This window comes from Oryx dammah, unplaced genomic scaffold (genome assembly GCF_014754425.2).
Source record: "Oryx dammah isolate SB20612 unplaced genomic scaffold, SCBI_Odam_1.1 HiC_scaffold_7, whole genome shotgun sequence".
NCBI lineage: Eukaryota > Metazoa > Chordata > Mammalia > Artiodactyla > Bovidae > Oryx > Oryx dammah.
Genome location: NW_024070191.1, coordinates 24,936,407 through 24,949,721, shown reverse-complemented (window position 1 = coordinate 24,949,721; position 13,315 = coordinate 24,936,407). Strand labels below are relative to the sequence as shown.

General features: G+C 44.3%; 1 long non-coding RNA gene across 1 annotated transcript in view; it reads left to right on the top strand.

The window, feature by feature from the left end:
* The window catches only part of LOC120865612, a 61,305-nt gene extending 48,069 nt beyond the window's left edge, over positions 1-13,236 (top strand). The window contains exon 3 of the long non-coding RNA XR_005721457.1: positions 13,181-13,236. This is a non-coding gene — a long non-coding RNA (uncharacterized LOC120865612). The remainder of the gene's footprint in view (positions 1-13,180) is intronic.
* Positions 13,237-13,315: the final 79 nt, after the last annotated feature.

Here is a 13,315-nt window from a genome sequence, read left to right as displayed (position 1 = left end):
GAAAGCAATTTGAGGGTGCAGTTCACAGAGCAGTAGGTAAGGAAAACAATAGACAAAGGAATGTCACACTAGATTGGAAGCTCCTTGCAGGCAGGGACTGTGCTCTGTCCTGCTGGGCTTAGCCTCCACATTCACACAGTGCACTTGCCCGCGCGTGTGTGTGTGTGTGTGTGTGTGTGTGTGCGCGTGTGTACGTGTGTGTCTGTGTTAGTCACTCAATAGTGTCTGACTCTTTGCGACCCCATGAACTGTAGCCTGCCAGGTTCCTCTGTCCATGGAATTCTCCAGGCATGAATCCTGGAGTGGGTTGTCATGCCCTTCTCCAATATGATCTCCTTTGAATTTCTAAACACCACATAAGTTGTCTAAGTATTGTACCTCCTTGAGAGGTGTGGAAACTGAAGCTTAACTAGGTTGAGTGTCTTGTATGAGATTGGAAGTAGGACCAGGTTTCAAGCTTAGATCTTCTGACTTCTAGGGTAGAAGTGCTGAGAAACGTTGAATGCATATATTCAGAAGAAATAGATTGCTTTAGTGAGTTATATTTTATATGGAATTAGAACCTTGATTTTTTGATAGCATATATCAATAATGATATATATATATATGATTTCATATATGCAATATATTTTAAAGCAGTCTTGAAATGAAAAAAAAAAAAAACCCTTAAACAAAAAACAAAACCCATCAGTCCACATTTTTTTCTCTCTTGATATCTTTGTGTGTATTTGCACTTGACTGGGAGGAAGTGGAAGAAATCAGTTTCCCCCTGACCTTCCATAAATGTGCTGACCTGAGGATGCTATAAAGGGATATGGACACTTAAACCATTCTATGATCATTACCAATTAATAGGGCTACTTGGCCTTTTCCCGACATTCAAAAATGGTTCCATCTGAATTAATCACAGTGATATTAATAAAAGGAAAGGCTCTGCAAGGTGCCCCCTTTTGAACACATACTATATAACTAGTTTTAAAGGAGATGAAATCTTTTACTATGAAAACCTGGAATGCATTGTCCTTGTGTTCTGATTATTTTGTGAAATGATTTCCCTGCTGATAGAGCAGAGGTGCCTGCAGCCACGTTCACTCGCATTCCAATTCAATCCCCTTCCTGGGTCTACCGGAGTTTTTATGGCCACTTAGCAACCCCGACATTCTGCAAATTGTATGGTGAAACCTTAATGATTTCTGAAACAAGAATGAGGTAATCTTCACAGCAATTTTAAATATTCCAGAGGTCAAGGGGGCATTTATGGTTTCCTTTATCACAGACTGAATTGACTTTTTCAGTTAATCATTTAAGCCACAAATTACGTATATTATGGATATTATCACAGACGAATCTGGTTTTTGTGTTCCTTCTCCTAGGTGCTTTGGGTATTTGTCGGTAAGGCAGGAAAGTCAGACCAGATGGCCTGGATTATTATTGGAAGCAGATCATCGATTCAAGAGTGCCTTTCTTCTCGCTCCCTTCCTCCACCCTGTCTTCAGTGCTAGCAGCGAAAACAGTAATTGGCTCCCTGGAAAAAAGGGGAGATTTACTCGCTAGGAATGGCTGCCTGAGTACACGAAAAGGTGCCTCTCCTTTAGATGACTGTGTGTGCTTTGTTCTCAGCTCAGATTGAAGAGATTAGCTTTGTATGTAGTGTGATGCAGGTGCTGATAACAAGAAAGATGTTGGAATGTACTCTTGTGGCTTAGAATTTTGGTGTAAGCCTCAGAGTGGCTTACATAGATGTCTTCTTCCCCCCTCCACCCCCCAAAAAACATCTTTATGGATAGAAAGTGTGAATTAGGTCATTTGGTTTTTGTCAGGTTTTTGATGGCAGAGGTCAGGTACCCGTCTGGGTGACACCTGGCCTAGTGTTCTGCACAATGATATGCTTGTGTAGAATAATAACAGTGATATGAGTGACAGCGAGAGTGGGTTGCCCTTTCTGAGCCTGATGCAATTGTGAGAAGGGCGTGGGTTTTTCAGATTATTGTTAAAACAGGGAAATGGCGTCGGGGGAGGGCTTCCACGTTCACTGCGCCAGTTTGTGGCTGAATTTGCAGCTCAAGGAGTTGCTTTCAGAACTCCATTTCCAAAAACTTACAGAATTTGTAACTACTGGCCACAGGGAAGGTCTGTAGAAAGCCCCACAGAATCCGGAGCTGTAGGCGGGTGTCTGTGCTTGCGTGGGGATATCAAGGTCACTGCCTTGGGTCCTGTTTGCCGAGGTTTCTTGGTTAGGGCCAGGAAGGAGGGAGTGCGGTGGGAAGGCTTCTAAGCTATGCTCAGCATTTCCTAACTACTTCCCCTGGTTTAACCTCAACAGGCAAATGAAATGGAAAATTCTAGGAAAAACATACAAGGAAATCAAATCCCCAATTCCCTGGGGTCTGCATATCATTTGGGTAATTGAGGAAACAGGTTTGAGGCGGGTGAAGGTAGAGGACAGTAGTGGAGAAATTTTTGCACCAAAGCAGTTGCTCCCCCTGCCCCCCCCCCCCCCCCCGGTCTCCACTTTGCTTTCCTCAGAGAAAGCTGACTTGTGGGAGCCTCTTTCAGGGTCTCTCCTATGCTGATCCTCCTCTCCTGCCCTCAGATCAGCGTTCTTTCTGAACTGTGAGCCATCTGTGTGTGTATAGGAACCATGGTGCCATCTTCAGATGGTGCTGGCAAACCAAGCGTCCTCACCCTTCCATCAGAAGACCCTTCGTAGCTGAGCAGCTCTGCAGGGTCATATGTCATTGTTGTCCCGCCTGGTTGGTATCATTTGCTGTAAAGAAGGCATGACGGCAACAATTATCATAGCACTATGGCTGCTGCCTGTGGCCACTCTCAGTAGGGTCAACCCACTCTCATGTTAGAATGAGTTTATCCCCCTGGGGAATCTGCCTGGGCTGGGGTAACCATATGTGGGGTTTTGTGTGTGTGTGTGTGTGTGTTTTGTTTTGCATTGTCAGGGCTCTAGTCACCCATTCACATGTGTCTGATCTGAAAGCCGGCCTCTCTGAGTAGGTGGTGGCTGTGGAGGCGATATTTGCATTTCTGACCTGCGACATGCCTTTGCTGAATGAAATTGATATAATTACTATACACCATGACTGCCTCTAGAGTTGTATCCATTCTGGTTGGCTTTTTTTTCTTCTTCTACTTCATCAGCATCCAATTAATTAACAGTTGCCATGGAGACCGTTGCCATGACAGCATAAAATTCTCCCAGAGGGCTCCTCATTCATATTCTAATGAAATACATGTGCAGAGCTGGATGGCTGGAAAAAGTGGTGAGGAGAATTCAGGAAGAATGGAAGTAGAACTCGGAAAGAGCTGCTTTATCTCAAAGTTCTGCTCTCTAGCTTCTGTCCCAGATCACCTTACTTTAAAAAGAATATCTTTATTTTTATATATTATTTTTCCCAGTTTCCATTTTTTCCCCTAATATTTTTCTATTTCTATAGCCTGGCTGTTCCTGGGGTTAGGAATAATATATATATTATTGGACAAAATGAGCTTTTTCCATTCTGTTCTCATTCCTTTTTCTAGTTCATACAGTGAGGGACACATCCATCTAGTGGGATTTCTAATGAATTCTTCGTTTTTCAGATAAAGACAGTGAAGTTTTGTTGCTTACAGCCATTGGTGGCTTCCATCTCTCAGAAGAAGATAATATCTTGTCACTCGCCCACATCTAACTTCCCGGGAAGCAGTGTCTCTGACAGATCTTAACAGCCTCTGCAGATCTCTCCGCTGATTGTACATCCCTGTTCGATGTCTATCTATACTCATTTGCTCTTTCAGTTTCTTCTGAAAGGCTTAAAAGTCTCCCCTCAGCTGACCGCCCCCTCCTTATAGGGGTGCCTTGTATTTTGGCCCGAGGCCCTCAGTGCCTATAGTTCTGTTTTAGTCCTCTGGCCTTGCTTGCTTTCCTGTCTCCAGGCCTGTCCAAGACATTGTCCACACAGCTGTCTATTTCTAAGTCAGTTTTTGCTGTAACCTTCAGCTGTAACCTTTAGTCTTTGAAGCGTCCCGCTGTCTGTACCAGTGGTCCTCAAACTTTAGTTTGCCTAACTTATGAAATGTGCAGATCCGCAGGCATCGCTCCCAGAAACTATGACTTGTTAAATTTGGAGTAGAGCTCAGGGACCTGCTTTTCTAGTAAACATTCTAGGTTATTCTAATGTAGACCATCTGTGGGCTCCATCTTGAGAAACACTGGCCCAAAGGTGAAGCCTGAATTCTTAGCATGGCGTCCAAAACCCAGGACAATTTGATGCCCACCTATTTCTGCCTTTTTAACTTCCTTTCTGGTAATGATTCATCCTTGGATCTTCCACTCACATGCCTGGGGTTCTAACCATATCAAAATTGTCAATATCCTCCACACATGCTGCACACAGTTCAAGCTCCAAGCCTTTGCTTAAACTCTTCCTTTGTCTGAAATGACCTTGCTCTTGGGGGGATCAGAATATGCCACCCTCCCAATAAGGGCTTCCCAGGTGGTGCTAGTGGTAAAGAACCCGTCTGCCAATGCAGCAGAAGAGACATAGGTTTGATCCCTGGATTGGGAAGATCCCCTGGAGAAGGCCATGACAACCCACTCCAGTATTCTTGCCTGGAGAATCCCATGGACAGAGGAGCCTGGTGGGCTGTAGTCCATGGGATTGCACAGAATTGAACATGACTGAAGAAACTTAGCATATATATATAATATATATAATGAATATATTTAATATATTTATATATAATATAGTCTATATGTATATATTTACTGACCCAATAAGCCACTTTGGAATAAAGATTATTTTGAGCTGAAGGCATTTAAGAAACAGAAGACATAGAAGAAATTCTATGCTTTTCTTTCTGTCCCAAAGCAGGGCATATATTTCCCTTTTTGAAAGTGTGCCCCTCCTGTCTCCGTTACCAGGTAGCAGAGAATGACTCAATCACCAGAGATGATTAGACTCTTGTTACTAAAGATAAGTGATATGTAAATTTCATTTGTAATATTTAAGATTTTAGTAAGATTTAGTAAGATATAATAAAATATATTCTACAGACTTGTGTCTTACTTATAAACCTTACTAAATAATCCTTATCTTCCATCAGTTTCCCTTATATATTTACCCTCTCACAATTTACTGTCTCTAAGAAGATCAGACTCCTTTGTCTTGTCATTTCTCCACTATTTATTGCTCTTTGTTAAAAGGGTATATAAGCTCATAGGCCAAACCAGTTTTTGGAGTTTCCAGGTCTCCCACATTGTAGGTGGATTCTTTACCAGCTGAGCCACCAGGAAAGCCCAGGAATACTGGAGTGGGTAGCCTATCCCTTCTCCAGGGGATCTTCCCAACTCAGGAATAAACTGGGGTCTCCTGCATTGCAGGTGGATTCATTACCAGCTGAGCTACCAGTGAAAGTCACTCAGTTGTGTCCGACTCTTTATGGCCCCATGGACTATAGCTTGCCAGGCTCCTCTGTCCATGGAATTCTCCAGGCCAGAATACTGGAGTGGGTAGCCGTTCCTTTCTCCAGGGGATCTTCCAATCCAGGGATTGAACCCAGGTCTCCTGCATTGCAGGTGGATTCTTTACCACCTAAGCCACCGGGGAAGCCTCCATATTTAAGATTTTGGTAAGATTTAGTAAGGTTTGTTCTACAGACTTGTTTCTTACTTATAAACCTTATGAAATAACCCTTATCTCCCATCAGTTTCCCTTATATATTTACCTTCCCACAATTTATTGTCCCTAAGAAGATCAAACTCCTTTATCATGTCATTTCTCCACAGTGTATTGCCCTTTGTTAAAAGGGTATATAAGCTCATAGGCCAAACTGCTTCTTGGAGTTTCATGCCTATTCTGTGAGCCCCCCTCCATGTGTATGTGAAATAAATCTTTTCTCTTGTTAAGCTGACTTTTGTTACTTTAATTCACTGGCCCCAGTCACTAAACGTAACAGGGTAGAGGAAAAGTTTCTCTTCTCCTGCACTCGCTGTGATCCTAATCAGACTTTCCTCAATCTAGTGCCACCTCTTTCTTGAAGTCTTTTACTTTCTTCCAGATAGAATCAGCCTTTCTTTTTTTCCCATAGCACTTTATTGCCCCTGTGCTTGTACTTATCATTTTAATTCATACTTTCATTTTAATTCTCTCTCAAAGAGTTATAGTCCTTGCTTCTTGACGATTCTTGCCAATGGAAGAAAATAATTACTTAGCATCTACTAAGTACTGTTTATGGTGCCAGTTAAGTATTCTCCTTACCATAAGCTGCTTTCTTATTAAAAGCAACAATAAAAATATAACCACCTGAGTTAAGTCCTCGATTCCAGGCAGTGTGCATATTATCATTTAATACTCATAGCAACTTTATGATACTGCTTTTATGAATATTAAAAAAAAAAAACCCAGTAAGGAAATGGCAGTAACTTACTCAAACTTGATAACTAGTAAGTGGAGCAGTTGGAATTTATCCAGGTTAGTTTGACTCTGGAGCCTGCCTCGGTTACTAATTTAAGGTGGGGAAACCTCCCCGAGAGAACCCAGCTAGAGGCAGAAGATCCAGGCCAGTGGGCCAGTCTTTGTGCTTTGAACCCTCAGCTCCTCCTGTAGCTCTTGACACGTGGTTCCTTGACTGGAAGAAGGCCTTTTGGGTGTCAACATGATTATTATTTTATGACTTAGAGAAGCGACTCATCCAGGGTAGTATAGTTAGAAAGAGGCTGAGCAGAAACTTAACACAGTAAAGTGAGTTCAGCAAGTCACAGATCGCTCCTCAATACTGTGGGAGACTTGGATGAACCTGGGATTCTGATCATCATTTGCGGCATTGTTTCAAGTTCCTGGGTTAGTTTTTGAGACTGATGTGAACAGTCAGAACCTGAGGTGTGGGGACTGTGAATAAGGCATACATCTCGTGGAGCTGCCATAGTGCTGTGCCTGTCACCAGTGGCATTCGGATCCATATCTTGGTATCTGCCAAGTAGCTTTGGTCTTTGGAATTAGGAGATTTCAGTCAAAAGTTTGGTATTTAGTCCACAAAAGGACATTTGGAAGAGGACTCAACAGCACTTGGCAGCTGAAGAAGGAAGATGTTTTCTCACCTAATTTTCACAAGTGTTTTCCGCAACCTCACCTTCAAACCACTTGCCAAACACAGCTCTGCCTGCGGAGGGACTGAAAAAGAAAATGCGGTTAACCCCATGTGTTCTGTTTAGAAGAGCATCTGAGTGGCAGCTTAGAGCCAGAGTTTCATATCCCGGGACTTTCTGATGAGGGGGTCTGATGATTTTCTTTTCCTAGGAATTTAATAACCCCAGAATCCATCTATCTAGCAAGAGTCTGAAGTCGGCAGGAACTCAGATTATTGGTGCCTGGTTTTGCCTGATGGCAGTGCTACTAAATCCATCTTAGGAGAGCTTGTTAGCCTGTGGCTGGAGCTTCGTTCTGCCTGAGCTTCTTGGGAGTGGGCAGTTGTTGGCTCTTCCCCAGGGTGCAGCCCGCCTTGGGATTTCACTGGATGCTGAGGACAGAGAGGGTCCCTGTGCAGGTGATGGGGCTTCACTGATTGTCACCTTGCCCAGCTGTATCCGTCTGATGCATCTGCTGCAGGCTGCCAGCATAATGTACCCCGCTCAGGCGTGAGGGGAGGATGCTTTGAACAGTTCATCTCCTGCGTGATTCATCAGGCCCCTGTTTCCTGATCCACTCCCACGCTCTCCTACCCCCCATCCCCCACAACGTGATCAGCAGGACTAGCAAGGCTTTCGCTTTGAAAGAGGTGGAGATCAGAGGGCGAAATTATTAACCTCCACGTCAGTTGTAATTAATGCACCAAGCCACCTGGATATTTAGTAACTGGAAATGAAATCAATTTGCGTTTTAAAATTTAATTTATATACAGCCGGTTCGATAAATCAGTGACCCATTGCTAGGTAACTCACTGCTCTGAGTTTGGAGAAGAATTTCTGTCCTCATTGTTGTCTGGGTATTTTGCAGCTTCAGAAATGAATCCAGAGCTGTTGACCTGTCAGGAAAGGGTAGGCTGGTATAATGGCTTTGAAAAATCTTGACTCTCACTGCAGCTTGGATAGGAACAGGCAACGTGATTTCTGTATTTTGTTTATAGCTGTTTTCATTTAATTCACGATTCCCTCCCTCCCCACCCCACAGTGGAAAAAAAATAACTAAATGTCTAATTTGGTTTGAGTGAATGTCTGATTTGAGCATTTAAACAGAGCCTTCAAGGAATGCTCAGCCTTTCTAGGAAAAAATGCTTTGAATCTCAGATTGCCTGCATCTTCCTCCTGCTTCTCTTTCCCCCCCAAAATGGCATCTGGTATAAGGGGAGGCATTCAGTGTCTGGACGAGGGGCCTTGGCTCCTAGGACCTCCTGGGCGAGGGGAGGAGCCGGATCCTTGGTTATCGGGGCTGTGTTCTTAGGTTGCTGACTCTGTTTGGGCTCCCCTGCTTCCAGTGTCATACCTTGAAAGTGGCTGGTATAACCTGGGCCTGGCCAGGGCCTGGTTCCCTGGCTGACCTTTGACCCTCAGTGGCTATGGTCATCACACACAGGCCCTTGACAGGCCCTGTCAGTCAATGCACTCTCAGTGCTCTGCTGGAAGGGAAGCTGGCTTGAGAGAAACAGGAGGGCCCTCCTTGCTCCCTCCTTGCCGTGTGGCCACACTGATGTGGCCTGGCCCTAGGTTGGTGCAGGCAGCTTGAGACTGTTTTATTTTTCTAGAAATCCATGTAGGGAGCCAGGGCCATGCCTCCTACTCTACTTGGTTTGCTTATTCTGTGCCAAAGCTCAGAGGAGGAAGTGAGACCTACGTCAGACAGCTCTGCCCTCCTGCCCTCCCCTTCTCCCACCTTCCAGGCTAGAAAGGGACGGATCCTTGGTCCACTCTGCTCTGCTGTATGACAGTCTCCTCCGCCACAGGGGAGAACGCATTGGCTTTCCTGCCTGGGTGTAAGTAAGGTGTTATTTGCTCAGTCGTGTCTGACTCTCTGCGGCCCCATGGACTGTAGCCCTCCAGGCTCCTCTGTCCATGGAATTCTCCAGGCAAGAATACTGGAGTGGGTTGCCATTCCCTTCTCCAGGGGATCTTCCCGATCCAGAGATGGATCCTGGGTCTCCCGCATTGCAGGCAGATTCTTTACCTGGGTAGAGCCCAGGGAGCCCTGGGTAGAGGGGCATAGAATCCAAGTGACAGTGGGGCTTTTATGCATTAGTGACATCCAGCCTTGGTTCTTGATAATTAAAGTGAGAGCATGGAGGGGTGAAGGGGATGGGGTCAAAGGGGAAAATCTGCTTTCAAGACAAAAGCCTGGCCTCAAGCCTACTGTTTTGCTGTGTAACCTGGTTTCTGAAAGCCATGAAATGAAAATTATTCTTGCCATTCTTTTTTTATTCTTTTGATAAAGATTCTGCCTTTTGTGTAGCTAGGAGCCTCCCGGGGCCTTGGGCAGTTTTAGGGTGATGACAGCATCTTCAGAAATCTCGAAGAAAAAAGCACATGAATTATATTCAACAAAATTTACCTTCATTAAAACAGTAATGTGTGAGATTTGATTACATGTTCTCATCTGACTATAGTTCATAGAATGTGGATTCTCAGTCAGCAGCATTTAAGAAGCACCAGTAGTAACTTGCGTGTGTGTGTGTGTGTGAGAGAGAGAGAGAGAGAGAGAGAGAGAGTAAGAGGACAAGAGGCATTTATGGACTGAAAAGCATGGGAGAGAATATCAGAGGTACAGACAATTTGGGGTTAAACTTGCAGATAGAACACAAAAAATTAAGATGTTTAAAAGGTGACACATAAGTGAATGAGATTAATATCGTCTCAATACAGGAGTTCTGAGGGAACACGGGACAAAGAAGTGATTGGAGCTAGACATATATAACCAGATACAGACTTCTTAAGTGATTTGGGGATGAGACTTGAAGGTAAGCTTATTCATCCATCTATAAATAAAAAAGACCGAGGCATAAGGGTCAGGTGATGGGAGCTAAAGATTTTGGTGACGGAAACTCACCCTAACTTTCTGAAGACTCACGTAAACGGGGACCTGTAACCTCCCTAGAGCAGTGGTTCTCAAACTTAGTAGCACAGTGAATTTACCTGGAGATCTTTAAAGAACACTGATGCCTGGGTCCCATTCCCAGGGACTGGGATTGTTCTAACTGGATTATAAAAACGTCTTTCAGTATGTACTGGGTTGAATTGTGTCCCCTCCCAAATTTGTGCTCTTCCCGGAATCTCAGAAATGTGACAGTGTTTGTAAATAGCGTCAACTGCAGATGTCATTAGTTAAGATGAGGGTATACTGGCGTGAGGGTGAGCCCTTAAACCAATATGACCGATGTGCTCATAAGAAGAGAAGAGGCACAAAGACACACGTCCACAGAGACCAAGTGGTGTGGTGAGTCACAGGAGCAGTGCCACATACGTAACCAAGGAAGGAGCGTTGAAGTCATGTAGATGCCAAGAGATGCCGCGGACTGTCTCCAGCCGCCAGGAGCTAGGGGAAGGGCATGGAACAGGCTCTCATTCAGAGCCCTCCAGAAAAACACCTTAAAAATCATTTTATTTATTTGTTTTTGGCTGCGCTGGATCTTTGTTGCTGCGTGGGCTTTTGTCTACTTGCGGCGAGTAGGGGCTACTCTCTAGTTGTGGAGCTCAGGCTCTAGGGCATGTGGACGTCGGTAGTTGGGGCTCCTGGGCTGTAGAGCACAGGCTTGGTGGTTGTGACACACGGGCTTAGTTGCTGCACAACATGTGGAATCTTCCCGGACGAGGGATCGAACCCGTGTCTCTTGCCTTGATAGGCAGATTCTTATCCAGTGTGTCACCAGAGAAGTCCCAGGTGACTTCTAGCCTCTAGAACTTGAATGATTGCCCCTACCACATTTAATGCAGCAGCAGAGAAAGCAAGACAGATTGGAAAAGTTTGAGGGTCAGTCTACGCAGAGGGCAGAATCTTAGTCCCCGAGGATTTGACTTTTTCTAGCTTCCAGAACTGTGCGAGAATGCATTTGCGTTTATGGCCGCCCAGTGTCATACTTTGTTACGGCAGGCCTAAGAAGCTAATACGGGTTACTACAAGGTGCAGCCCACGTTGTCAACCATTGCCCTCGATTGCAGAGCACAGTGAGTGCTCAGCTGGTGTCAGCCGCTGTCATCACCCTGAAGCACATAGCCCTGGCTGTACTCAGGAATCTGCTGAACCCCGGAAAAGCATCTCGGATAGTGTTTGGTTCTCTTTGAGAGGCGTCTTATGCAGCCTCTTTCTCAGAGGATAGGCTACCACAGTAAATCGAGGGGAGGCTGTAGACTGTGGTTGCCAGCAGGGGAGGGAGGGAAGGAAGGCATAGTCAGGGAGTTTGGGATGGACATACCAAATACATACACACTGCTGTATTTAAAATGGAAAACCAACAAGGTCCTGCTGCAGAGCACAAGGAGCTCTGCTCAATGTCATGTGGCAGCCTGGCTGGCAGGGGAGTTTGGGGGAGAATGGGTACATGTCTATGTATGGCTGAGTCCCTTTGCTGTTCATCTGAAACTGTTACAACATTGTTAATCAGTTATACCCCAATATAAAATGTTAAAAAAAAGAGAAGAAACAGTAGATTCGACCACTGTGAGGGGAGCATAGTATGTCTGTCTTGAATAGCACACCCTCAGCAGTCTGGACGGGGCGTGGGCCTCATGTCAGTGGGGTTGGCTCCGAGGAGGGGTGTGGCATCTACTCTTGTCCTGCGCATGTAGATGGGCAGTATCTGGGGCTTTGAGGCCATACAGCGTGTGACCTATCGCCTAAGACCTTGACCTCCGGTTCTTAGGGTTACAGAGCCTTCCCGAGCCAGGATGACCAACTGTCCTGGTTTGTCTGGGAGTGAAGGGCTTCCTAGGACGTGGGGTCTTCATCACTAAAACTGGGACAGTTCTAGGCAAATTGGGTGGGTGTGTCACCACACAGAATCCTTTGATTGTTTTCCTCGGGGACTAAGATTCTGCCCTCTGCGTAGACTGACCCCCGAACTTTTCCAGTCTGTCTTGCTTTCTCTGCTGCATTAAATGTGGTAGGGACAATCATTCAAGAATCATGTGCTTATTAAGAATCAGCACTTTGTCCCCTGGACTGATCTGACTCCACTCTCCTGATGACAGTAGGATTCACCATTTACAAGGAGTCTCATGCTTCTGGAATCTGTCTGGTGAGATCCTTGGAAGCCTTTTCTTTCTCACTGCTCATTATCATCAGCTTGCTATCAGCATCTCATCTGTTTTTACTCAAATAATTATTAATTTCTACATCTGCTTATACTCAGGCCTTCCAGTTATCCACTGAAAATAGGAAGAAGACAGATTTCTCTATCAGTGGATTAGTTGTCAGTACTAATGGCAGCAGTGGGGAGCTCACAAATAGTGCATGTGTGTGTGTGTGCACGTGTGTGTGAACGTTTGTGCACTTGGATGGTGGGCAAGTGGGTGTAGGGAAGAGAGAAAGGAAGGTGGAAATGCAGTAGAGAAGACCATCTGTTCCTTGTAGCCAATTTTAACTCTTTCTCCTGTTCCTCCAGTTATTTCATCCTTCCCTGGTTATCATTGTCTGAACACAGACATTCAGTGTTGGATGTTTCTGATATACCGAACTGTCAAAAACAAAACCAAAAATGACTCCTGTTTCCATTTTTATACTCTTTAAGATACCTAACCAATAGTTGGGATGGTAGACATCCTAAAAGCTGAAGGAAGGCCGTATCCTGTTTCATATTCACTCTAATTTCCCATACTTTCTTCCTATTTATTTGATCTGTAGCTTTGAGAAAATCAGTTACCTCTCTGGTTATCATTGCTTTGTAGTAAAATGTTAGTCAAAGCACAGAGCCCCAGACATACTGAAATATTTGCAAAATGTGCTTTTGATGATGCAGGTTATAGAATCTTTTTTATATCATTCTTCTGCTCAAAGACCTAAAACAGGAGCTGAGAAAGCCCCATAGCCTATAAAATAAAATTTAAATTACTTAATATGTTATTCTCTATCCTATAAAATCTGGTTTCTGAAAGCCTGAGCTATTTATTATCATTTGCTTCTTTTGGACCTCCAACATATACTGAATTGATTTTAGTTACTTTTACTGAGTATCTGTCTTTTACATTTATTTTAAAATCCCTTGACAGATGGACTTTTACCATTAAAAGAATTCCCAACACCTGGCAGCTGTTTTGCACCTAGTAAGTATTCAATAAATGTTAAGTTACGTTGAAACTTTTTCTGGATATAGAAATACTTGAAAAAGTATAAATAGCTCATGA